Below are 26,213 nucleotides of genomic sequence, written 5' to 3' on the forward strand. Positions count from 1 at the left end.
AGACCGGATATTACTTATGCAGTTGGTCAACTAAGTAGGTATACTAGTAAGACTAGTATGCTACATTGGCAAGCGGTTAGACACTTGTTGAAGTACTTGAAGAAAACTAAGGAGTTTGGATTGTCTTATAGTGGATATTCTTCGGTTGTAGAAGGGTATTCGGATGCAAGTTGGATCTCTAACAAAGATCATCCCTCCACAAGTCGATGGATTTTCCTAAATGGGGTGGGGGGGTGCCATTTCATGGGCTTCTAAGAAGCAAACTTTCATTGCGGAGTCCACAATGACATCGAAATTCATTGCTTTACATTTGGCTGGTAAAGAAGCCGAATGGTTAAAGGATCTCATGTTTGAGATTCATTTGTTGCCAAAACCGATATCACCAATAGTGATACATTGTGATAACAATGATACATTGGCAAGGGCTTATAGACAAGTTTATAATGGTATGTCAAGGCACATTGAAGTACGGCATAGTTACATCCAAGGGCTTATCAAGGATAGTGTGATCACTATTGATTATGTTCGAACAAATCTTAATCTCGCCGATTGCTTCACAAAGGATTTGGCAATAGATGTTAATAATAGGATGACAATTGGTTTAGGATTGGAGACCTAAATAGTTACAAATGAGGGAGTCTTAACTTAACGCTCAATAAGACGTTGGGTCTTAAGTTCAATAAGATTAACTTCCACATTTGCTAATTGGGAACTTGTTTAATCATCCAAGGTAATGTTCCGGATTTACAGTGATGAATAAGAGGTTGTTTAATTTAATAGAATTCTTGATATTGCGCTTTGTCACAGGAGTATGTTTGGGATTCTACCTATATAAATACGAGGTTTAGCCGCTTCAAAAAGCTATTAGGGGCATAGCACTGATGTACTTATGAATATATATGGATACATGGCTTATGTGTCAAGTAAATATGTATTTAAGTAATTAATCTTGAGTGTGTAATATCTTCAAGTATCCAATATGTGTTGCTTTTGGTTCAAACGTTTTACGATACCGAACTGATACGGATTCTTGAATTGTATGTTGTACACTTTCATTTATGTATGAGATTGTTTTTGTGATGATGATGTTTTGCAATGAGTTAAGTTTAATACTCTAAATGGGGGAGGATTGTTGAATTATTTAGAGTATTGGTGACAAATATTCATGTGTTTGATTGAATTTCTTAGGTTAAGGTGTTGAAATTCAATTGAACAAGTAAAAGAGCAATTTGTATCTTGGTTTAGAGAAGTTTTCCTCCGCCTTGTAGTCCGCTCGGTGGCGCGCCCGACAGGGCGAGCCACAGCCCGGTAGGGCTCGAGAGCAAAGGAAAATTAAGCGTTGTCACCGCCTAGTAGGGCCATCGTCGCCCGGCAAGGCGAGAGCCACCGCTTGGCAGGGCAGGTCTCCGCCGGTAGGACACGAGTGCACCTAATTCTTGGTTGCTTGATTTCTCTCGCCAGGCAGGGCGAGGGCTCGCCCGGCGGGGCGCGGGAGGCAATATTGACGGTTATTCTTTAGTTATGCTTGGTTTATTGCTCTTGATATAAATACGAGGGTTCATATTGATGATAGTACTTCAAGAAATCAGTTTTATTTTCTCATTCTCTTGAAACCTTTTACATGTTATTGTTCAACATCACAAATCACAAAAGCTTATTTACATTGTATTGTAATCATCCTACTTGTGATTGCAATTGTTCTTCGTTGTATCTCCAGAGTAAATTTCCGTGACACCCGGTTGTAGTATAGGGTCAGAATTATACATTTAGGAAAGTGATCCCATTCACGCCTCGAAGATTTTTCTATTAATTTATTTGTAATTTTCTTTGTGACCCTTGTAAACACAAAATCCCCAAAAGAGCTATGGTTCATTTATCAAACGACCAAACGATTCTTTTATCATTTATCAAACGAGCAAACAATTCTTTACTCATTTAATAAATGAGCAACACTTCTTTGTTCATTTTGTCAAATGAGCAAAAATTCATTGACTATATATAAAATAAGCAAACAATTCTTTTGCTCATTTATCAAATGAGCAAATAATTCTTTGCTCATTTATCAAATGAGCAAACAAATCTTTGCTTATTTATCAAATGAGCAACAATTCTTTGTTTATTTTATCAAATCATCAAATAACTTTTTTTTATTTATCAAATGAGCTGATTAAAAATTTATAACATAGAAAATTATATAAAACATATGATAACACCTATTAGCTCAATTGGTAGAGCACTATGCAAATGCATAGGGGATGTAGGTTCAATTCCTACATAGGTTATATATTTCTATAAACATAATTAATTAAAAAGCAAAAATCTAATTCGTACTAAATTATGTGAGCAAAAAATGGTTTGAAATGATTTATAACGATATTAACTTTATTACAATTAAACTCTCATACAAACTTGTGTCTCCACATTACATAAATGAACCTACGTGGGATTCAAACCCACATCTTTTGTGCATTTGCACAATGTTCAAGCCTTGAGCTAGTAGGTTAATGTATTTAAAACATTCAAACACACTCACAAAGTGACCATTTCAGCTTGTGGGTCATTACTGACACCTCCGCTACTGATCTCAAGTGGACTAAGGAACAAACAAATTGGAAAGAACCTCCATCTTCCTCCATCCCTGATGGTATGGGGATATTTTCCATATTAGGGACCCACTTCAAAATTTGAGGGAAAGAGCTATGAAGGTGGGTTGATCACCTCTGCACATTAAGTGGTGACATATCAAATGTCCAACTCCATGCCGAGGGCCTTGATAGAGACACCTGCCCTAGGGCTAGGTGCTTGTGCTGCCCTCTTCTGCCCATGGGAGTCAGGCAGTGATATAAAGAGGAGAATGTTAAGGTATTCTAGGACCGCCAATTTGTTTGTGATGGTGAGGGACAAAAGTTCTAGAGAAGTCCGGTTAGAGAAGAGGATCAGCTATTGGTTAAGTGCAGAGGACAGAGACAGCAGGGATCCAAAGAGCCTTGAAGATTTTGATTGCAGCTGTTGCTGTCGAGGTTGGGACTTAAAGGAGCGATGGGCAGAAAATAGAGTGTAAAGGAAAGAGTTGAAGATGAAATAGATGAATTTTTAGGATCAGTTTCTGCTACCAAAGGGCCTTTGAGAGCTCATTGCTGGGCAGTTTACTACACGGCCCACTAGATGGGAAGTTGCAGGATGGGGAACAGAGAAAATGAAGGTGCAGTTGATGAGAATGGGGAGAGTTGGGAAGCAGAAGGATTGTTTGTATGTGATAGAAGTGTTCTACCTAGTGTTTTGGTGTTAATCCTATGATCACTATACAATCTACTGCTTGCTGTAGAAGCTTGCTGAATCTCTAAAGAATGGGGAGTTTAACATCTAGATAGGTTTTCGTTCTGTAATCTGTATTTCTAACTCACTAATAAATTCAAAATTAGGAGGGGTTGTTTCAAATAGTAGGGAGGTATGAGTAAATTCTTACTTGTTAAATGTGTGGTTTTTCTTTGAAGGTTAGATCAATATGTTGAGCAATATATAAACTATTTTATTTCACATCTGTACAACAGTTCAAAAATCTAACTCAGAATCATGAACCGGCGTATCTTTTGGTTAGTGTTGAGCTATGGTTAATTTATCAAAAGACCAAATGATTCTTTTATCATTTATCAAATGAGCAAACAATTCTTTACTCATTTGATAAATGAGCAACAATTCTCCGTTCATTTTGTCAAATGAGCAAAAATTCATTAATTATATACAAAATGAGCAAACAATTCTTTGCTCATTTATTAAATGAGCAATAATTCTTTGTTTATTTTATCAAATAATCAAACAATTTTTTGTTAATTTATCAAAAGAGCTGATTAAAAATTTATAACATAGAAAATTATTTAAAACATATGATAAAACCTATTAGCTCAATTGGTAGAGCACTATGCAAATGCATAGTGGATGTAGGTTCAATTCCCCCACATGTTATCTCTATAAACAAAATTAATTAAAAATCAAAAAACTAATTCGTACTAAATTATGTGAGAAAAAAATGGTTTGAAATGATTTATAACAATATAAACTTTATTACAATTAAACTCTCATACAAACTTGTGTCTCCGCATTACATAAATGAAACTATGTAGGATTCAAACCCACATCTTTTGTGCATTTGAACAATGCTCAACCCTTGAACAAGTAGGTTAATATATTTAAAACATTCAAACACACTTACAAATGAGCATTAATTTTTGACAAAATGAGCAAAAGAATCATTTGCTCATTTGACAAATGAGCATTAAATAGTTTGCTCATTTGACAAAGGAGCATTGAATTTTTTTGCACATTTGACAAATGAGCAAAAATTAATTGCTCATTTGACAAATGAGCAAAACATAATTGCTCATTAGATTTCTTTAGTCATCAGAATGTTATGAGGTTGAACAAATTAGCTATTAAAAGAAATTGCAGCAATTGATTTTATCATTGAATCATATGGATCTTTGGCTATTACTTATTGAAGATATAGTTCATAAAAATGATTTGAGCAAAAGAGTTAGTTGCTCATTTGTTAAATGAGTAAACATTTCTTTAATTATTCATTAAATCAGCAAGCATTTCTTTGCTCATTTTTAAAATGAGCAACCATTAGTTTGCTCATTTGTCAAATAAGTAAATAATCAGTTACTATTTTGTAAAATAAACAAACATTTCTTTGATCATTTGGAAAATGAGCAATTGATTTTTTTTATCATTTGGGAAATGAGCAATCAAATTTTTACTCATTTAGCAAATGAGCAAATAGTTAGTTGCTCATTTGTTAAATGAGAAAATAGTTAGTTGCTCATTTGTCAAATGATCATATACTTAGTTACTAATTTAATAAATGAGCAAAAACTTAGTTGCTCATTTGTCAAATGAGCAAATAGTTAGTTCCTCATATGTCAAATGAGCAAAAATTTCCTTAATCATTCATTAAATCAACAAGTATTTCTTTGCTCATTTGTGAAATGAACAATCAATTATTTGCTCACTTGACAAATGAGCAAATATTTCTTTACTCATTTTTCAAATGAGCAAATAGTTCGTTGCTTATTTGTAAAATGAGCAAATATTTCGAAAAAAAATGCTAGGTATAAAAGTCACCATAATAAAAAATCACCATAATATAACCACCACAAAAGTTACCATAATCAAAAGTCTAATAGTTAGTTGTGCATGATTACTTGATTAGTCTAATATAATTAAATTTATATGTAACTCTATTTCCCCTAGAATTTGGTGTATCTGTTTGATTTATTTTAATAAAATTTGTTGATTTTGCCACATTTCGTGTTGTAAAATTTAGTAGATAAGGGCATTGAGGAAGAGAAAGAATTTAACCCAAGAGGACCGAACTTTCTTAGAATTGAACCTGAACCAGAAGTAGAGAAGGTAGATCACAAGCACCAGGAGATGGATGAGAGAAATGCAGACGAGTGGATGCTCGACTATGCACTTCAGAAGATAGTTAATCAACTTGCTCCTATTCAAAAAAGGAAGGTGGCATTACTAGTCAAAGCTTTTGAATCAATTCTGCTAATACTAAAGTTTGAGTCACATATGAGGAGAAATACATCAGGCTTCCCCAATAGACCCATTCAAGCTTGCAAATAATATATTTTCTTTATAAAGGTAATCCTAAACCACCTATTTTAATCGCACTACAGCTTGGTTCTTAAATTATTCCCCTAGTTAGATTATGATACATATGTTTTTCCATCAATTAAGAAAATGTGCAGCTTTGCAGTTCTTTGACAATACATAAAAATGGTAAGAAGATGCAGATTACAACCAACTATGCAGCTAATATGTACTGAAAATGAACTGATGCTCAGATGTATGCAAATAGGCAATCAAAACTCCAAGTACAAACTTCTGCATGCCGAACAATATATCTGAGGAGGACGCGGTGACAGCTATTTAGGATCTCTAAGCTGCAATTAGATTCTCTCAATCACTAGACACAACTAATGCATAGTATGAACACTATTATACAGTTCTAGAGTAAATAATAAAACTTCATACCAAACTTCTTATTTCTCTCTGATTACGACTATCTATATTTAAGGTGCTTACATTACACACTATACATAGACACCCAACACAACTCTCCCAAACAACCACACAACTACACACACCTCGACTAGGATGACCAGTGACACACACAAACACACAGAAATACAACCAATTAGATCATAAAAATTGGTTGAGCAAAACTAAAACGAAAAACTGAAAAAATCAAAACAAAAACAAATAGTGCACTTGAGCAATAGAATCTGAACTTTTCACAAATAAGAAAAATTAGTGTAAATGAAATGAACTCCTACAAATCAAACACATCATAACCAAAAGGAAAATTAAACAAACACATCTATGAAACAATAACTGACTAGACAATATAATACACTATTTTGGAGTGACAAAAAAATTCAAATCGAAACCCTAGTCCTACAAATTGTAAAACAAAAACCTACATCGAGCAATTTAAATTGAAAAATTGCAAACATATAATTGAAGAATCCCTAGAGTAACAATCAAAATCACAAATACACAAATAAATGATCAGGAAAACCCTAAAATTCACAATCAAAATCACAAAAAACATGTTACAAAATCGAAAGTAAATCTAAGAAATATAATGATGATAACAAAAATCAAATCAGAAAAACTAACCGCCAATAAAATTTCTTGAGCAATGAGCAAAGATGAGAAGTTGGACCTGCGAAAATAAAAAAAATCGCAAGAGAGAATTTACAAGAGGAGAGAGAAAATGTATTGAAGAGAGAGCAAGGGAAAATGAAAAATGAGAGGATTAAGGGTAGTCATTCAAGCTGTGAAATTACACATTTAACCTTAATGAGCGAGTTGATAAGAGCCGTCAAATGACCTCAATTCAAAGGTCTAGATTTGTTCTCACATAAGCTGGGGTTCTCACATAAGGGATGTGGTCTCATATGATCCTGTATGATCTCATATATATATATATATATATATATATATATATATATATATATATATATATATATATATATATATATATATATATATATATATATATATATATACTTTGCTTATTCCCCATTTTTATTTATATTTTATTAATTTGCACTTTTTCATAATTGCACAATTTTCATTCAAGGTTTTTAATATAGATTGAAAAAATAAGACTTAATTGACAAGGATTAAAAGACTACCAAGGAGATGGATTTTATTACCAGGTTGAAACATATGGGATTATTATTTTTGGAGTTTTCAAGGCCCGTTCAGTGTTGGTGTAATATGTCTTTAAATCATGGAAATCCTTATTGATGGGCCTAAAGATTGTTATTTAGTTGAAATATTACAAGAAGGGGGGTAAATTTTAGTATGTACCTTGCTAGTCACTTTTCGCGAAATTAAAAGAAACTTAACGCAAGTAGAGAAATAGTGCAAGAGAGATTTTACGAGGAAAACTTCCTATGCCAAATAGGAAGTGAAAAACCTTGACCCTAAGGGATTTTGACTCAAAACCTTCTACTAAAATAAGCCAACGACTCTGTTACAACCTATGAGGAACTTGAGCCTCTACCGAGTTCCTCAACGAACTCATATCCCCAACAACTATTTCCTCTAATAGTTCCAACTCGAAATCTTCCCCCTAAGACCTCTCTTCTCACTCAAGACTTCACTCAAAGCCTTACTCTTTCTCTTTCTTCCAAGCTTCACTGAAACCTTTCTCTACATACAAAGAACTCACTCAAGTTCTCACCCATATACAAGAGTTCACTCAAACCCTTATAAATTCCCCAAAACAAGAGTTCCCTCAAACCCTAAAACAACACTCAAATACATATAAAAGGTAAAGTGTATAAAACTAATATGTTGGAAACTTTGAGATATGTGAGGAACATGAAACCTGGAGGAATTGGTTCACCAACGTGGAGAGAAAATATATTTCTTCTCTACTGCTCTACAATTTGAGACAAACTCCATTATGGAATGACTCACTTAAGCCAAACCATTTGGAATGAATGAAAACATTTCTTTTTATAGTGCTTCAAAGACAAACCCATTCACCCATGATCTTCAACCATAATAGTAGTGCTTCCTAAATTTAGGCATTATCTTAATTAACTCCATGAACATAGGAAGTACTGGAAGAATGGATTGGAGTCAAATACATGTTCTCCATGATCTCCTTATTTTTCTCCACTCAGAAGTTGTTTCAAATTAAACGTAAAAAGCTATTTTTATTTTCCAAAAACTAAAGACTTAAAAATAGAAAATATAAATAATAAAATCCTAACCAAATCAGATTTTTATTAAATAAAAATTGATTTGAATTTTATTAAAAATAAATACTTTGTTAAAAAATATTTTATCCTAAAATAACTAACCCATTTAATTTGAAATACTAAACTAATTAGAGATAAGATAGGAAATAACCTAAAAACAAATACATAAAATATAGGAGAAGATAAGGAGAATAAATTATCTTTTTGACTAATATGAAAATCAATTTTTATTTTAAAAACTTATCTTTTATAAAATAAAATCTATTTAAAATATATTACACCTTGTCAAAACTAACTACCTAGAAACTAGACAAAGATAAGGTTATTTTGACTTTTACTACTTCCAAAAAACGATATATTAGCTTTAACCACCTACATAAAAAAAAGTTTTATTTTACTACCAACAAAATTTCCAAAAATTGGATTTTACCACCAACTAACGAATTCCGTCCATGAATCCGTTAGTAGGGCCCACCTTTATGACGTTTCCTCTTCATCTTCCCCTATCTTCCATGTCAACCGACCGACAACAAAATCAACTTACCTCAGTTGGTCAGAATTTCGTGTAGGGCAAAGGAGGGGTCGGAATTTCGTGTGGGATAGGGAGGTGGTCAGAATTAGGTGGTGGCTAAAGTTTTAGGAGTGCAAATTTTGATGGTGGCTAGGGTTTAAAGACTGGTGGGAATTAGGAGGGGGCTTTATGGGTGGTCAGAATTCGGTAGCTAGGGTTTTGAGCCCGGAAATTAGTGGAAAGGGGGTTAGAATCCGGTGGTGGTGGCTTGTGCGTTGTGCGCGGTGCGGTGGCAGTTGTGTGGCGAATTGGTGGTGGGGCTGGTAGCGGTTTGACGGTGGGGCTAGTAGCAGGTCTGACAATGGGGCTAGTAGCCGATTCGGCGGTGGGGGCAGTAGCCGGCTTGGCAGTGGCAGCAACCGCCGGTTAATGGCTGGGTTTTTTTTAATATTTTTTTATAAAATTTTTATTTTTAAATTTTACCTAATAATATGGTAACACGTGTACATGGAAGGTCCCACTAACAGATTTATGGACGAAATTCGTTAGTTAGAGGTGATTGGTGGTAAAACCAATTTTCATTGTTTTAAGTGGTGGTAAAATAAAAACTTCTTTTTTAGGTAGGTTGTTTTGGGTGTTTTTGTCCCTCGGAAGAGTTACAGCTCGAAGACCGGTCCGGCGGCGCCTGTACCTGCAAAACGACGGAGACTCCAGTTGGTTGGAGCTCCGCCTCCGACGATCAAGTTAGAACGCGTTGGAGAATGTAAAAAAGGTGCGGAAAATAAAGTGGGTTCTTTTCGGATTCCGAGATCAGGTATTTTCTCTGATGTAAGAGAATGTAGGGTATACTGTAATAAATTGTAGGTGTCCCCAAAATGGGGGAAATCTCCCTATTTATAGGGTCATTGGTAAATATGTCCCTGATTAGGTCACTTTGACCTAATTCTGTTGGGCTGTGCCGAATTACGGCTTTCTCGGGATTTGGGCCTTCGAAGCCTCCTTTTTATTCCCAAATTCTTGGAATGACACGTGTCAAAGGGAGATTGGTTCAATTTGGACGAATCTAGGGGTGACACATGTCACCATCTGGTTGGACCACGCGGCATGGGTAAAATTACCCAAAACATTTGCCCCTCACAAATGTGACGTGGCATGCCACGTGGCATGTGTGACACGTGTCACTCAGCCATACTTTTTTTTTTATTTATTTTTTTTTTATTTTTTTTTACTGTGAAATTTAACTTTTCACATTCCGGGAAAATTACAAAAACATCCCTGCATTTACCCCTCTAAAAATACAAGGTTTACCCCCCCTACTTTTGGACGTTTCCAAAAGTTTCTTAGAGAGAGAAAGTCAAAGCATTCTAGAGGGAGAAGCTCTTACCACCGTCTTTGTTAAAACACAAACTTCCGCTTTTCCGCCTGCCCCAGCCGGTTTAGCAACCGCTTGTACCATATACAAGCAAGATCACTCTCAACCAGCCTACTCTAGCCGGTCAACGCTTGACCCCTTCTAGAGTCAAATTCTAAAGGTACCATCTCTACCCCCTTCAGCTCATTCTTACTTTTTCCGTTTGTATACTTTCATTCAATAAATGGACTCATCACCAACACACACGGTACGACCTAGGTCAGTAGTTAGCCGGTCTCCTGGTACGGCTAAGTCTAGGACTAGGAGTGCCGGCTCTGGGTGCATGGAGCGATTTTGTACATCCCCCCAACCGACCGTCTTTGTGTCTGTGCAGGACACAATGGATAGAACTAAGCAAACAGCCACCAGACGGCGGAGAAGAGACGATACATGGGAAGTGCCGTCCGATGAAGTGACCCCAGTTGAGGGGGAAGAGATGCAAGATGATTCGGGAGAGTACTCCCCGTCTGGGATCCCTATGACCCCTAGTGATACAATTTTAGATGAAGCTGAGGGTAGAGATGGCGAGGAAGCCGTCTCCCAAGTTGAACTAGAGGAGGTTGGCCCCAAACACAGAGTTGGGGAGGGATATGCGTCTGACTCGGGATCAGACGGTGGAGAAGTCTCTCAGGAGAGAGACGGGGGAAACTCCGCCTCAAGGTCTAGCTTTGAGGATAGCAGGGATGCTCCTCTATCCCCGCTTGAGGATAGTGAGGTTGAGGAGAGGAAGAAATGGGAAAAGGAGGTAGAGCCCTTCGAGATCCACGTCTCTGCCAAAGGGAGAGAAAGCATGGTGAAGGTGCTTAAAGATTTTAAACTCAAACGACCCCTGGGGGAAGGATATACGATCCGGGTGCCGCCTGCATTAGGCACCGTCTCTTGGAAGGAAGATAAGGGGAACGCCAATTCCTACTTTGGCTATTATGAGGCGGCATCTCTAGCTGGCCTCCAATTCCCCCGTCCATGATGCTGTGAAGGCCATCGTGGGAGGCTATGTCCTAGGCGTCTGGCATTTAACCCCAAACTCGTGGGCTGATATCCTTGGATACGTTGTTGCCTGTGAGATGTAGGGTCTAAATCCCGGCTGGGAGGCTTTTGCACACATGCACTACCTTAGCCACAGCCCAGGCGGTTGGAGGGCGTAGTACACTCTTACTGTTTTGGGGTTTTTTGTCCCTCGGGAGAGTTACAACTCGAAGACTGATCCTGCCGGCTCTGTACCTGCAAAATTAACGGAGACACCGGTTGGATGGTGCTCCGCCTCCAACGCTCAAGTTAGTAACTTGAAGTAGAGTAAAAGTTGCGGAAATTAAGGTGTGGATCTGCTTGGATTCCAAGCTCAGTTGTCTCTATCAAAGGGACGGTTTTCAATGAATACCTTAAAATGTGAACCTGCCCTCCAAAAGAGGGGAATCTCCCTATTTATAGGGTCATTGGGAATTGTGCCCCTGATTAGGGTATCAAACCCTAATCATTGGGGGGCTGCGCCGTTCTACGGCTTTCTCGGGATTTGGGCCTGAAGGCCGACATTTTCCCAAATATCTGGGATGACACGTGCCAAGCGAGGAATGGTCCACTTTGGACTATCCTTGGGCTGACACGTGTCGCCCTCCGATTAGGCCACATGGCGGGGTAAAAATACCCTAAACATTTGCCCCTCACAGATGTGACGTGGCAATCCGCGTGGCATCTGTGACACATGTCACTCGCTGAACGATGGTAAATTTACCGCCAAAAAATTACTGTTTAACTTCTGGGTAAATTACGGAGTTGCCCCTCCTTTCACCCTCTATATATAGCCGTTTACCCTCAGAATCTTGCCACACTTCACAAAAATTTCAGAGTAAACTTAGAATCTTGAAAGAGAGAACAGAAGTCATCCGTCTGAGTCAGGCGCATATTTGAAGAAACCCAGACGCACCAACACAGGCGGAACCGTCTACCTTCAGATATCAAATCTAAAGGTACCGTCTCTGACTCTTTCAGCTCTTTTTTCATTTTTCCGTTTGTATATATTCCTTACAATAAATGGATTCATCACCAACACACACGGCACAGCCTAGGATAGGATCCAGCCGTTCACCAGGGACGGCTGAGTCTAGGACTGGTAGTGCCGTCTCAGGGTGTTGGGACCACCCTCATGCTTGGATTCCGACCATCTGCGCGTCTGTGCAGGACACAATGGCTCGGACTATGCAGACGGCACGAGATCCAAATTATAGGAGCGACGACTCAGGCGCACAAGCGTCTGGCTCTGGACACCAGACGGCTCCAGAAAGGTCCCCTCCGCGCGGCCCCCCAACTCCTCCTGATTCCTTTTTGGAGGAATGCGACCAAAGCGGGGAAGAGGACAATGACCAAGGCGGGGAAGAGGCCGCCTCAGTTTCTCTTTCTTTATCAGGGGAGGAGACGAGAAGGGTTGTTGACGTCTCTTCCTCTGAAAGCAGTGACGATCTTCCCCCGCTTGAGGATAGTGAGGAAGAAGAGAGGAAGACGTGGAAGGAGAAAGATGATCCCTTCAAAATCCACGTCTCCTCAAAAGACATTGACCTGATGGAGAAAAATCTTCCAAATTTCCTGAAAGCCCACCCAATGGGAGACGGGTGGAGGATAAGGGTGCCTCCCCCAGACGGCACCATTTCTTGGGAGGACACTGAACGCAACGCAGACGGCTACTTCGGCTGTTACGAGGCGGCGTTCAGGGCGGGTCTTCGCTTCCCCCTTCACCAGGCGGTGAAGGCAATTTTGAGAGGCTACGGCCTCGGAGTCTGGCAACTTTCCCCCAATTCTTGGGCAAACATTCTGGGGTACGTTGCCGCCTGTGAGTTCCAAGGGGTTCACCCCGGCTGGGAGGCGTTTGCCAAGATGCACTATCTCAGCCGCAACCCAGGCGGGTTCAGAGCGTGGTATACTCTGTCCACACTCCCCCAATACATGATGACCTTGGATAAGGTTTCCAAATTCGACGGCTGGAAACACAGGTTCTACCTGTGCACGGCTCCCACCAGACGGGAGAACTACGAGCTCCGTCTGTACAATAAGAAGCCTGACCTTATGGGTCGGAAGTGCTGTCTTCCTCGAATTCCGGATGAGGACTTCGACAAAATAATTGAGGCTGATCTCTTCGGCCTCACAGACGAAACCCTGTCAACCGGGGAAGTAATAAAGGTTCCAAAGAATTGGATCCCAAAGAGCGCCTGGTTCAGGGACGAGTGCTTCCTAGCCGCCTGCGGGCTAGGGCACATGTTTGATAGAAGTATGCGCCTGAATCATTTCCGTCTGGGGTACTTTTGTGTCGGAAATGAATTTCTTGTTAATGTTCTAACTGTTTTCCGTCTGACCTTGCAGGAGAAGCATTAAACATGTTGCCCGAAGAGAAGACACCCAGACGGTCCTCTGCCCAGATCCGCCGAGATTTGGCGGAAGCCCAGGCGCGTGAGCTCAGGGCCAAGGTAAACGCCTGACCTGCTTTTTGAGTTAACTTTCAACGTTTCCTCACGTCGTCTGCTGACATTAAGTTGTTGTATTTTCAGGGAGGCAAGGTGGACAAGACGTTTGAGAGGAATCTCAAACGGGCTAGGGAGGAGACCCCCGTCTCAAACCCAAGCAAGTCCTCTAAAAAGGCCGCCTCCTCTGCTACTCCTACTGCCCCGCCTGGGAGGCAAATGAGAATAGGAGGGAGGAATGAGCAGGTGTCAGGCTCTCTTGGCCTAGACTTGGCCCGTCCTCTTCCTGCAACCGGGGGGCTTTCAACGGCTGCCAGCGGCTCCCGCCTGGCCGGCTCTGCAGGTAAGAATCCCTTTGAATCCCCGTCTGAGCTGGGATGGCCGCTGCGAGTGAAATCACACTCCCAGCAAACGTCATCCTCAGACGGTCGGAACCAGATAGGCGCTGCTTTAGTAACCCAATCTGATGCTGATTGTGATGCAGATCAATCGCCTCGCTGGCCAGACGTCCAGAAGCATGCCAGGGCCATGCTGGGCGCTGTAAGCAAACGGGATAAGGATGCTATCCCAGGGATTGAGACGTTCAATCTTGAACGCATCGTCACCCTTCTGGCGGAGGTAGTACACTTAACCAATTTTTTCAATGGCTATTTCTACACTCTTTCCCGTCTGCATCCTTAACCTTTATTTTTTGTAGGCCTTGCTGCGGGTAGACGGTCTCAAGCGCCCTTACACCCGCAAACGGGATGAGGTAAGACGGGCCAAGGAGTCCGCCTCCATTGCCAATGATGTTGCTTACCATTCAACCATAATTAACGACCTTGAAACTAAAGCAACCGAAATGACGCAGGCGGCCAAAATTCAAGAGCTGGAGGCGGCACTGCAGACGGCCAACCAGAGGGCCGAGGCTGCAGAGGCGGCCCAGAAGCAGGCGGAGGTGGATCTCCCTAAGCTGAAGGAGGACCTCCAGAAGGCCCAAGAGAACCTCCAGGCTCTTCAAGGAGCTTCTTCAGAGAATGCTGATCTGAAGAAGAAGATATCCCAGATGGAGGAGGCGGCGGCTAAAGCTCAGGAGAACTTCCGAGCAACCCTCCAGGCGGAGCAAGACCGTCTGGTTGCTGAGATGGCCGCCGATAATGAGGCCATGATGAAGATCGCCTGGGATGCCTTGAATCCTGGAAAGGATTACAGCGTCTGGGCCCTGGCTCACAAGTATGCTGACGAAGTCGTCTACTTGCGAGAGAGAGGTGAGCCAGAGCCTGAGTCCTTCCTCGCCTGGGCTGAGACGGAACAACCGGAGCCTGAAACTCCAGAAGCCCCAGACGTTGAAATCCTTGAGGAGGGCGAGAGGAACCAGGAAGGGCCGCCTGCAGGGCAGTAGCTTCAGCGGCTGTGCGCCAAGCCTTAGTTTTTCTGCGGCAGTATGCCAAACACTTTGTTTTTCCGGCCTGCGTGCCGAGTATATTTGTATTTTTACCGGCTGAGGAGCCGGATCTTGCAAACAATATTTGATAACAATTGATCCATCCAGCCGTTTGGTTGGACGGAAATCTTTTATGAATGCACCGACTGAGTCGGTTTTATTACTTTGCGCTTGTGTTTGAGCTTTCAAATCTTTGCATTTCAAATTTCTCCGCCTAACTTATCAAAAGTATGCGGCTGCAATTTTCTCCGCCTAACTTATCAAAAGTATGCGGCTGCTATTTTCTCCGCCTAACTTATCAAAAGTATGCGGCTGGTCTTGCCCCTGGACGGCTGTGTGGTTGGTTTCAAGTGAAGCTGATTGATTGACTTGGGAACGTCTGATGCTGCAAAGAGCATGATACGTTTGTAAGTCAATCAATCACAGTAGTGATTGCCCCAAACCAAGTACACAGCCGTACATTAACAGGCGTTTCAGCTTCTAGCTAGACGGTGTTGCCCGTCTGAGCAGAATTTAAATAGCCGTTGCACAACTCTTTTGCCCCAAATGAGGATGTGTACAATTTAAAAATAAAAACGCTAAGTAAGAAATGCAGCCGGTCCCCGCCTGATGTCCTTAGACATCCGGGTTCCGGAACTTGCTCTTTCCTTAGACAGTTCAGGTCAGACGGCTATGGATGGCTGATTCAGCCGTCCAATTGTGGCCGTCTGCATTGATAGGGTAGGGAGGCAAATAGAGCCGCCTGACCCTTCATGGAGCAGGAAGGCGAATGTCGCCTGGGGGCAGGAGGCTCATGGCCGCCTGACCCTTCATGGTGCAGGAAGGCAAATGCCGCCTGGGGGTAGGAGGCAAATGGCCGCCTGACCCTTCATGGTGCAGGAAGGCAAATGCCGCCTGGGGGTAGGAGGCAAATGGCCGCCTGACCCTTCATGGTGCAGGAAGGCAAATGCCGCCTGGGGGCAGGAGGCTCATGGCCGCCTGACCCTTCATGGTGCAGGAAGGCAAATGCCGCCTGGGGGTAGGAGGCAAATGGCCGCCTGACCCTTCATGGTGCAGGAAGGCAAATGCCGCCTGGGGGTAGGAGGCAAATGGCCGCCTGACCCTTCATGGTGCAGGAAGGCAAATGCCGCCTGGGGGTAGGAGGCAAATGGCCGCCTGACCCTTCATGGTGCAGGAAGGCAAATGCCGCCTGGGGTGATTGTAATCCAATTATACTTTCAATGTCCTTCTACCCCATTGGGGGGACTTGTATAATTTCAAAAAGTAATCTAAGTAGGAACTTCAGTCGGTCACCGGCTGATGTCCTTTGGACATCCGGTGATCAAAACTTGGTCGTTCCTTAGATTGCTCAGGTCAGACGGCTATGGATGGCTGATTTAGCCATCCAATTGTGGCCGCCTGCATAGGTACGTAGAGTAAGCAGGTTGGCTTCTCTCTGCGACGATTGCACCCGGAGGGGTGTCGCCGGACGCCTTTGTCCATGTTGGGACAGGCGAATTTAGGTCGAAGTAGCCATCCGGCCATTGGCCTCTGGTCTTGGTGTAGACCGGCTGCATAGCCACTAAGCGTTTTTGCGCTTAGCTTACTTATCTGGCCATTGGCCTCTTCGTCAATCAGACGTTAACTTAATTTCCAAGTGTCAAACTCAGAAAAACAAACAAGTGACCCGTCTGGGTTCAGACGGGAAACAAAATATGATAACAAAAAGCAAATTCTCATCAATGTACTTCTTGCTTACAAAATTTACAAAATCTCAGAAGTAGTATTTTTTCAAATTATCTACATTCCAAGTTCTAGGCAGGCGCCTGCCGTCTGGGGTTTCCAGGCGGTAGGTGCCGTCTCTTACTTCTTCATAAATCCGGTAGGGGCCTTCCCAATTAGGAGTTAGCTTTCCAAGCTCATTGGCCCTACCGGTTGCCTCCATTTTCCGTAACACTAGGTCGTCCACTTTCAAGGGACGCCTGTGTACTCTCTTGTTGTAGGCTCTTGTCATTCTCAGACGGTAAATCTCATGACGCAAGGCGGCATTGCCCCTACGCTCTGGAAGTGAATCCAATGCCAGGCGCATTGCCTCCCAGTTTGCCTCTTCATCATATAACATGACTCTGAGAGTCTGCTCATAGTGTTCAATGGGCAAGACGGCTTCAGCACCGTAAACCATGAGAAATGGGGTTTCTCCGGTTGACCCCTTTGCTGTTGTCCGGATGGCCCATAGGACATGGATTAATTCCTCAGCCCATAAGCCACCGGCTCTTTCAATTTTCTTCTTTATGCCGTCTGAGATCAGCTTGTTGAAGGCTTCTACTTGGCCGTTTGCTTGGGGACGGCCGACTGATGCGAAACAGGTTGAGATCCCTTGATCTCCCAACCAAGTTTTTAGCTGAGGCGTCTCAAACTGAGGGCCATTATCAAACACCATGGACATAGGTACCCCATACCGGGTGATGACATTCTTCCAGATGAAGGAAATGACGTCTGATGTCTTGATATTCTTTACCGCTTCAGCCTCTACCCACTTGGTGAAGTAATCCACAGCCACCAAGATATAACGCTTACCGCCTGGCGCAGGCGTGTAAGGACCTAAAATGTCCATGCCCCATTTTGCAAACGGAATTGGGCTGTGGATGACCGTCAGATCAGTAGCCGGGCGGTGAATAAGTTTGCCAAATTTCTGGCACTTGTCACATTTTCTCACCAATTCCTTGGCGTCTGCCTCTAGAGTAGGCCAAAAGTATTGCCGTCTGGCTCTGACGGCTAGAGATCTGCCGCCTATGTGGGAGGCGCAGAATCCCGAGTGCAAGTCTTCGAGAACTTCCTTCCCCTTCTTTGGGGTTACACACTTCAATAGAGGCTTAAGAAACCCCGCCTTGAAGAGTTCTCCATTTCTCAACTCAAAGCTTGCGGCTCGCTTTTTCAGAACGGCTGCCTCCTGTGGCGAATCAGGGAGCGTGCCGTCTGAGAGGTACGCCCGGATGCCATCCATCCAGGTGGAGCTTCGGTCTAGGACTCCAATGGGATCTTCAAAGATGCTTCTTTTTTCAAGTACTTCCCAGAAGACTGACCGAGGCGTATCATGGCAGGCGGAAGATGCAAGCTTCGATAGCGCATCCGCCTGGTTATTGTCAGACCTGGGCACTTGATTCAGCCGGAACTCCTCAAGTGACCCAGCCTCTTCTTTGACCGCCTGAAGATATTTGATCATAGCCGGGTGAGTTGCCTCATATGTTCCCTGATACTGGCTAACGACCAACTGCGAATCTGAGTAGGCGTCAATTTTTGTTGCCCCTGCCGCCTTACACATACGGATTCCGGCTAGCAGGGCTTCGTATTCTGCCTCATTGTTTGAGGCCTGAAAATTGAACCGTAGTGCATACTCATATCTGTCCCCTTCAGGAGACTCATAAATTACGCCTGCACCACAGCCGTTTTTCGTAGAACTCCCGTCTACATACACTTTCCAAACCTGATCAAGATTATCCGGAGCCACCGGACGGGTCATCTCCACAATGAAGTCGGCAAACGCCTGACCTTTCACTGCCTTTCTTGGTTCGAAAGTGATTTCAAGACTTTGCATTTCAATAGCCCATTTTAGCATTCTTCCGGATGACTCCAAGGTAGTCATTGGCCGCTTGAGTGGCTGGTCGGTGTAAATTACCACCGGATGAGCCAGAAGGTAAGGCTTCAATTTTTTGAATGCCATGTACAAAGCAAGGCCAAATTTTTCAACCAGGGGGTACCGGAGTTCAGCATTTTTAAGAACATGGCTAATGAAGTAAACCGGGAGCTGAACGCCGTCTCGCTCAGTAAGGAGAACGGCACTGAGAGCATGGTCTGAGACGGCCAAATACATATACAACGTCTCCCTAGGTAGAGGACTGACCAACCTAGGCAGAGAGTGCAAACGCTCTTTTAGCCTCTGGAATGCCGTCTCAGCATCGTCTCCCCATTCGAACCTGGTCTTCTTCCTGATTGCTTGGAAGAAGTAAAGGCATCTGTCACCTGACCGGCTGAGGAACCTCCCCAAGGCGGCCAGGCAACCAGTCAGCCTCTGGACTTCCTTGACAGAACGGGGTGACTTCATGTCAATTACCGCCTGTATCTTTTCGGGGTTAGCCTCTATCCTCCTTTGATCAATCAGGAATCCGAGAAACTTCCCAGACTCAACACCAAAGACGCATTTCTTGGGGTTTAACATGACCTTATGCCGCCTGAGGGTGGTGAATGTTTCTCGGAGATCAGCAAGGTGATCCGCCTGTTGCTTGGATTTGACTATCATGTCATCAATGTACGCCTCCACATTCCTCCCAAGTTGATTGATGAAGACCGTATTAATCATTCGTTGGAAGGTGGCAGGCGCATTCTTCAAGCCAAACGGCATCACAGTATAACAGAATAACCCCAAATCAGTGACGAAGGCCGTCTTCTCTTGATCTTTTTTCTAGAGGGGTATCTGATGGAAGCCGGAGTAGGCATCCATGAAGCTCATCAAGGCGTGACCGGCTGTAGAGTCGACCAGACTGTCGATCTTTGGAAGCGGGTAACTGTCCTTTGGACACGCCTTGTTGAGGTCTGTGTAATCAACACACATGCGCCAGGTCCCATTCGGTTTCTTAACAAGGACCACATTGGCCACCCAGTCGGGGAAATTGCAGGGCCGAATGAACCTGGCGTCTAGCAGCCTTTTGATTTCGGCAGCTGCCGCCTGACTTCTTTCCTCGCCATGGTTTCTTTTCTTTTGCTGGATGGGCTTCTTTTTGGGATCCACGGCGAGTTTGTGGACAGCGAGATCCGGGCTGACGCCTGGCATCTCTTCCACTTCAAAGGCAAAGATGTCTTTGAATTCTTTCAGCAGAAGGTGCAAGTCTGCACCCAGAGCAGCATTAGCAGCCGTCCCAACCTTCACCGTCCGCTCTGGACGGCTGTCGTCCAGAACGAGATCAAAGTGTTCTCCAGCCGGTTGGGGACGGAGCTCTTTTGACCGTTCGCCGGTCAGTGATTGCTATTTTTTCTCTTTTTTCACCTCCAACAGCAGAGGCGCTTTTCTCTTCTTACCAACGGCTGGTGGGGCAGGGTTGGCATCCTTGACAGCGTCAAGGTCTATTGGTTCCTTCCCTTGGCCGTCTGAGGCCACAGTATCTTTAACGGCTGAGAGATAACACTCCCGAGCCGTCTTCTGATCCCCGTTCAGGGAACCAACAGAGCCATCATCCCGCTCATACTTGACAAGCATGAGAGACGGGATGATCACCGCCTTGGTTTCGTTGAGGGTTGGTCTACCAAGGATAATATTGTAGGCGGTCAACTCCTCCACGACCAAGAATCTGACGACAACATGCCGTCCCTGGCCTTTTTCTCCCAGCCGGATGGGCAAGTCAATTCGGCCGGCTGGGTAGACCATCCCACCCCCAAAACCGACCAAGGGGTGGGTAACCGGATGCATGCTGCTGGAGTTGTACTTCAGCTTCTGCAGGCACCGGAGGCTGATGATGTCCGACGAGCTGCCGGTGTCAATAAGGATCCGTCCAACCAGCTGGTTGGCAACCTTACATTCAATGACGACTGGGTCGTCATGCGGACGGCGGACGCTACCCCTGTCCTTCTCGGTTATGAGGACGTCTGGGAAGGTGGAGGAGGCAGACGCCTGCTCATCATCATCCTTGTCCATCTTTCGAAGATGGCTCTTGGTGCCCCGGATGGTAGGGCCACCACATGAAAATCCGCCTGCTATAGTGTAGACCGGATCCTTATCTGTATCTGAACTACTAGCCGGCTGGGTAGCCTTGGAGGACTGACCCTTGCTCTTCTTTTTTGCCCCGGCTGGGGACTTAGAAATGTAGGACTTTAAAAGCCCTTTGTCAGCCAGACGGTCCAACGTCCGCTGCAGACTAAAGCAGTCGTTGGTGTCATGGCCAACCTCCTCATGGAACTGGCAATATTTATCTTTGTTCCGTGACTGGACGGAGCTTTTCAATGGATTCGGCTTCTCAATGGACAGCCGGTCCTTTACCTCCATGAGGATGGAGTTGCGGTCTTTGTTAAACTCGTACTTGGGGACGTACGGTTTAAACTCTTTCTTCTTCTTCTGGGACGGCTGCTCAGAATCGCTGACCGCCCAGACTTCTTTTCTCTTTCCGCTCTTTTCTTTTTTATTACCCGGCTGAGCTGGCCGGCTGTCTCTCTGTTTGTCAGACTTCTTGGAGTCTGACTGGCTACCAGGCGTGCAGAGGTCGGTAGCCTGTATATAGCTTTCCGCCTCCCTCAGGGCCGCCTGTAGCGTAAATGCCCCTTTTCTGACAAGGTCGAACTTAAAAGCCGACCCGTCTCTCAGACCCTTGAAAAAGTCTGTGAATGCTACCTCGTCAGACAGCCCCTGGATCTGTATTCTAACCAGGTTGAACCGCCTGACATAGGCGCGTAGCCCTTCTCTCTCACCCTGCCTAACGGTGCTCAAATCAAGGCTCGTTTTCTTGGCAGGAATGTTCATTGAGAAGTTGGTAGCAAACAAGAAGGCTAGCCTCTTGAAGCTATCAACAGAACCGGCTGGCAAGTTGCCAAACCACTGCTGGGCAATGCCCTTCAGTGTAGCCGGGAAACAACGACACCAGGTGGCATCGTCCCACCCCTGTAAGCACATGAGGTTGGTATATGCCATCAGGTGGTCTTCCGGGTTGGTGGTACCATCATAGGTGCCCACCAAAACATTCTTAACCTTGGTCGGCTGAGTCGCCTCGGTTATATTGGCTGCAAAGGCAGACGGCTGTTCGCCTAGCCTCATTAGCCGAAGCTGCCAGTCCAGAGGCTGGGCAGGAGTATATGCCGCCTGACCTCCAAAAGGAGGTGGCTGCATGAACTGGAGGCCATATTGCCCATACTGCGCCTGGGGTGCGTATGGTATAGACCCTATCATCAGCTGAGGTTCGGTGTTGACGGTTTTACCGCCCGTCCGACTCTCATGCAAGGACACAGAGTTCCTTGCAGAAACTTGCTTGAAGCTGTCTGGAAAGCTCGAAGTGGAAGCTGACTCAGACTGCTGCCGCCTCCTTCGATCGATGACTTGTCGTGCATCGAAGGTAGACGCATTTTGTGCCTCCGGCTGGGGTCGCCGGGGCATCAGAATCTTAGACCAGTCAAGTGTTGCGGCTGCCTTCTCCTTTGGATGAGGAGTTGGCTGCCTGTCCTTGACCGGCTTCTTCTTCTTTCCAGAAGTGGGAGTCTTTTTAGCCGGCTGACTCTTGCTAGAGCCTGCCTTGTTTTTGTTGATCATAGCCTTGATTTCACCTTTGAAAGAGGTCATGAATCTCATGAGCTCATCTCGGGTGACTGGGGCTTGACCTTTGGCCTTCTGGGTTTCCCCGTCTGGCCTTCCAGGTGGGCGCCTTCTTGGGCCCGCCTGGTCTTCATTTCGCTCCAGTTGATCCCTGGAACGAATAGATTTAGAGATGAGAGATCCATCCCTAGAGATGTAAGTCTCAACATCATTGTCTTCCTCCTCATCCTCCTCCTCAGTGAATACCTCTGGCTGAGGCTGAGGTGGAGGCTGAGGAGTTTCGAACCCGATCGGTTGAATAACCGGTTGCAAGTCATCCAAGTTACCCGTCTGGGTACCCGGACGTAGAGAGGTAGAGTTGAGAATCGGTACAGAGTTTTGAACCATCTTGAGGTACTCTCCCCACAGACGGCGCCAAATGTTTTGGGGTTTTTTGTCCCTCGGGAGAGTTACAACTCGAAGACTGATCCTGCCGGCTCTGTACCTGCAAAATTAACGGAGACACCGGTTGGATGGTGCTCCGCCTCCAACGCTCAAGTTAGTAACTTGAAGTAGAGTAAAAGTTGCGGAAATTAAGGTGTGGATCTGCTTGGATTCCAAGCTCAGTTGTCTCTATCAAAGGGACGGTTTTCAATGAATACCTTAAAATGTGAACCTGCCCTCCAAAAGAGGGGAATCTCCCTATTTATAGGGTCATTGGGAATTGTGCCCCTGATTAGGGTATCAAACCCTAATCATTGGGGGGCTGCGCCGTTCTACGGCTTTCTCGGGATTTGGGCCTGAAGGCCGACATTTTCCCAAATATCTGGGATGACACGTGCCAAGCGGGGAATGGTCCACTTTGGACTATCCTTGGGCTGACACGTGTCGCCCTCCGATTAGGCCACATGGCGGGGTAAAAATACCCTAAACACTTACCACTTACCCCAAATATTAAATGATCTTGGACAAAGTATCCAAGTATGACAACTGGAAGCACCGGTTCTATTTACTGTCTTCGACCACCCGAGGTGAAAATCTTGAACTTCGCCGGTATAATAAGAAGCTTGACCTTCTTGGTCAGAAATGTGCCCTCCCCCGGATTCCAGAGGACGACTATGAGAGAATCATAGAACCGGGGTTTTTTGAACTTGACACTTAGACCCTCTCAACCAAGGACATATAAAGGTTCCAAGGAATTGGATACCCATGAATACATGGCGGAGGGACGAGGCATTCTTGTTCATTTGCGGGTTGAGCACAATGTTCACAAAGCATACGTTTACTACGCATCCGGCAATTTGCCATGTGTACTATTGCTCTGCCAATTAATTATGCCATTGAATTAAGTCTATTTGTTTATTTTTTGCAGAAGAGGCTTTGAGGATGCTCCTCGAAGACAAGACCCCCAAACGGTCCTCCGCCCAAATTTGCAAGAATTTAGCGGAGGCTAAAGCTATTGAAATAAAAGCCAAGGTAAGAACCCGTCTGGCCCTTTGCTTTGACATTCACTAGAGCAGATTTGCCGGTTGCGTGCTTAATAAGCAATTTCATTTGCACGGTGGAGAGGTTCCCAAATCCCTCAGCAAGTTGTTCAAACGGGGACGAGACGACACCGCCTCCACTCCTGCTAAGTCTTTAAAGACTTCGTCCGCCCAGACGGCTCCAGATGCTTCGTTTGGAAAAAACCGCCTGCGCATTGGGGGGAAAAACGTCACACTTGGAGGCTTCGGACTTGGCCTGGACATGGCAAGGGGTGCTCTGACTCCATCCGGCCTCTCTACGCCTGTAGGTGATGTAAATCTGCAGGCTTCTGAAGGTACATATAATCCTTTCGAAACACCGCCCGAGCTTTGCTGGCCCTTGCGAGTGAAATCTCACTCTCAACAAACCTCTTCGTCGGACAGCCGGCAACAAGCTGGTGCCGCCTATATTGCTCAGTCACCCACTATTACATATGGTGCAAATCAATCCCCCTGATGGCCGGACGTGCAGGCGCATGCCAAGGCCATGCTTGCAGCCGTCTCCAAGAAGGAGAAGGACGTCATTCCAGGCATAGAGACGTTTAACCTAGAACGCATCTTGACCCTCCTGTCTGAGTTATGACTCTTCTCGAAAATAATAAGTATACTTTCGCTTGTATTTTTACACCGTTTGTGTCTGCAGGCTATGCTAAGGGTTGATGGGCTCAAGCGGCCATACACTCGGAAGAGAGAGGAAGTAAAAAGAGCTAATAAATCGGCTAGGGATTTTGAAGATGTTGCACAATATTAATGTACAATAAATGAACTTGAATCTAAAGTCGTGGAACTGAAACAGGTGGAGCAAATCAAGAGCCTGTCTGCAGCTTTGGAGACTGCCAAGAAGAAGGCTAGTAATGCTGAAACCTCCCTTAAGAAGGCTCAGGAAGACCTCAAGGCTATGTAGGGTGTTGCCCATGAGAATACTGATCTCAAGGCAACCGTTGAGCGTCTGAAGAAGGATGCCGAGCAGGTCCAGATGAACATCAAGGCTACCATTGAGGCGGAGCAAGACCAACTTATTGCTGAGATTGAGGCTGACTTAGACACCCGGATGAAGATTGCATGGGATGCTCTCTATCTAGGGTATTTAGGCACTAGCTTTCCAATACGCTGAAGATGTGGTGTATAGAAGAGATCAAGGACTGCCAGAGCCTGAATCATTTGAACCCTGGGCGAATGCTAAGCTTGAGGAGCCTGCTAAGAAGCTTCCTAGACCTTGTAAGGCGATTGAGCTCCATTTTGAAGAGGAGAACGAAGAGCAGCTAACGGAGCAGAACCAGGCGGGCCAACCCAGGCAGGAGTAGTCTTCAGCGCCAGTATGCCAAATTTATTTCTTCTGGCCTGTGAGCCATGTATTTGAATGTTTTAACCAACAATTTTTAAGTCTTATCCTTTCCGGATGATAATCCGGTTCAACATTTCCCCCGGCTCTTTGTGGCCGGGTTTAATCTATGAGAGTACCAACTGAGTCGGTTTTGTATTTTTGAATTTGAATTTGCACTTAAGTTTTACTTTTATATATGCCTAACTTAATAAGAGCATGCGGCAGGTATCAACCCGGCTGTAGTTGCCCCTGGGCGGCTGTGTGGCTGGTTTTAATATCTTTCCGATTGATTGGCTTAGGAACTTTTGATGCTTTAAAGAGTATGGGAAGTTACTAAGTCAATCAATCACAGTAGTGATTTCCCCAAACGAATCACACATCCGTCCAAATACTCAAGCGAGTAGCCGTCATGCTAGGCGGTGGAACTGATGAGTTGCGCACTATCTCCTCCGCCTTGTGTATCTGCAATCCATTATACTCAATGTCCCTTTATCCCATTAGGGGAACTTGTATAATTTCGTTGAATAATCTAAGTTAGAACTTCAGTCGGCAATCGGCTGATGTCACTAGACATTCGGCTTTTGAGCTTATCATTCTTTAGATTATTTTGGTCAGACGGCTATGAGTTGACCAATTAGGTCGTTCAATCTATGGCGTCTACATGAGTATGTGTAGAGCACTTGGTTACCCGGATGGGAGATACTCTCTGCGACGATTCCACCCGGATGGGCGTTGCCAGACGCCTTACTCATGTTAGAGCAGACGAATTTATAAAATAGAATATCATTCGGCGATTGTCCTCGTAGTTTGAATATTAATTTAGCCACTAAGTTTTAACTTAGTTTAGTTCATTCAGCTGACCGTCTGCGCATTTCTCAGGCGGCATTTTAACACTACGCATGTATATATGAGTTAAATAACAGAATTGAAAACAAAAAGCAGCTTTTTCATTGATGAGCTTTTCATTTACAAAAAATTTACAAATCTCAGAAGTAGTACTTTTTCAAGTTGTCTACATTCCATGTTCTGGGCAACCGC

At 44.3% G+C, this 26,213-nt stretch overlaps 1 pseudogene; it reads left to right on the forward strand.

Moving 5' to 3' along the window:
- Nucleotides 1-220: 220 nt before the first annotated feature.
- On the forward strand, nucleotides 221-3,344 carry LOC145588735 (long-chain-alcohol oxidase FAO1 pseudogene; annotated as a pseudogene).
- The last annotated feature ends 22,869 nt before the right edge of the window (nucleotides 3,345-26,213 follow it).

Source organism: Chenopodium album, chromosome 17 (genome assembly GCF_948465745.1).
Source record: "Chenopodium album chromosome 17, dcCheAlbu1.1, whole genome shotgun sequence".
In the NCBI taxonomy this organism is placed as follows: domain Eukaryota; kingdom Viridiplantae; phylum Streptophyta; class Magnoliopsida; order Caryophyllales; family Amaranthaceae; genus Chenopodium; species Chenopodium album.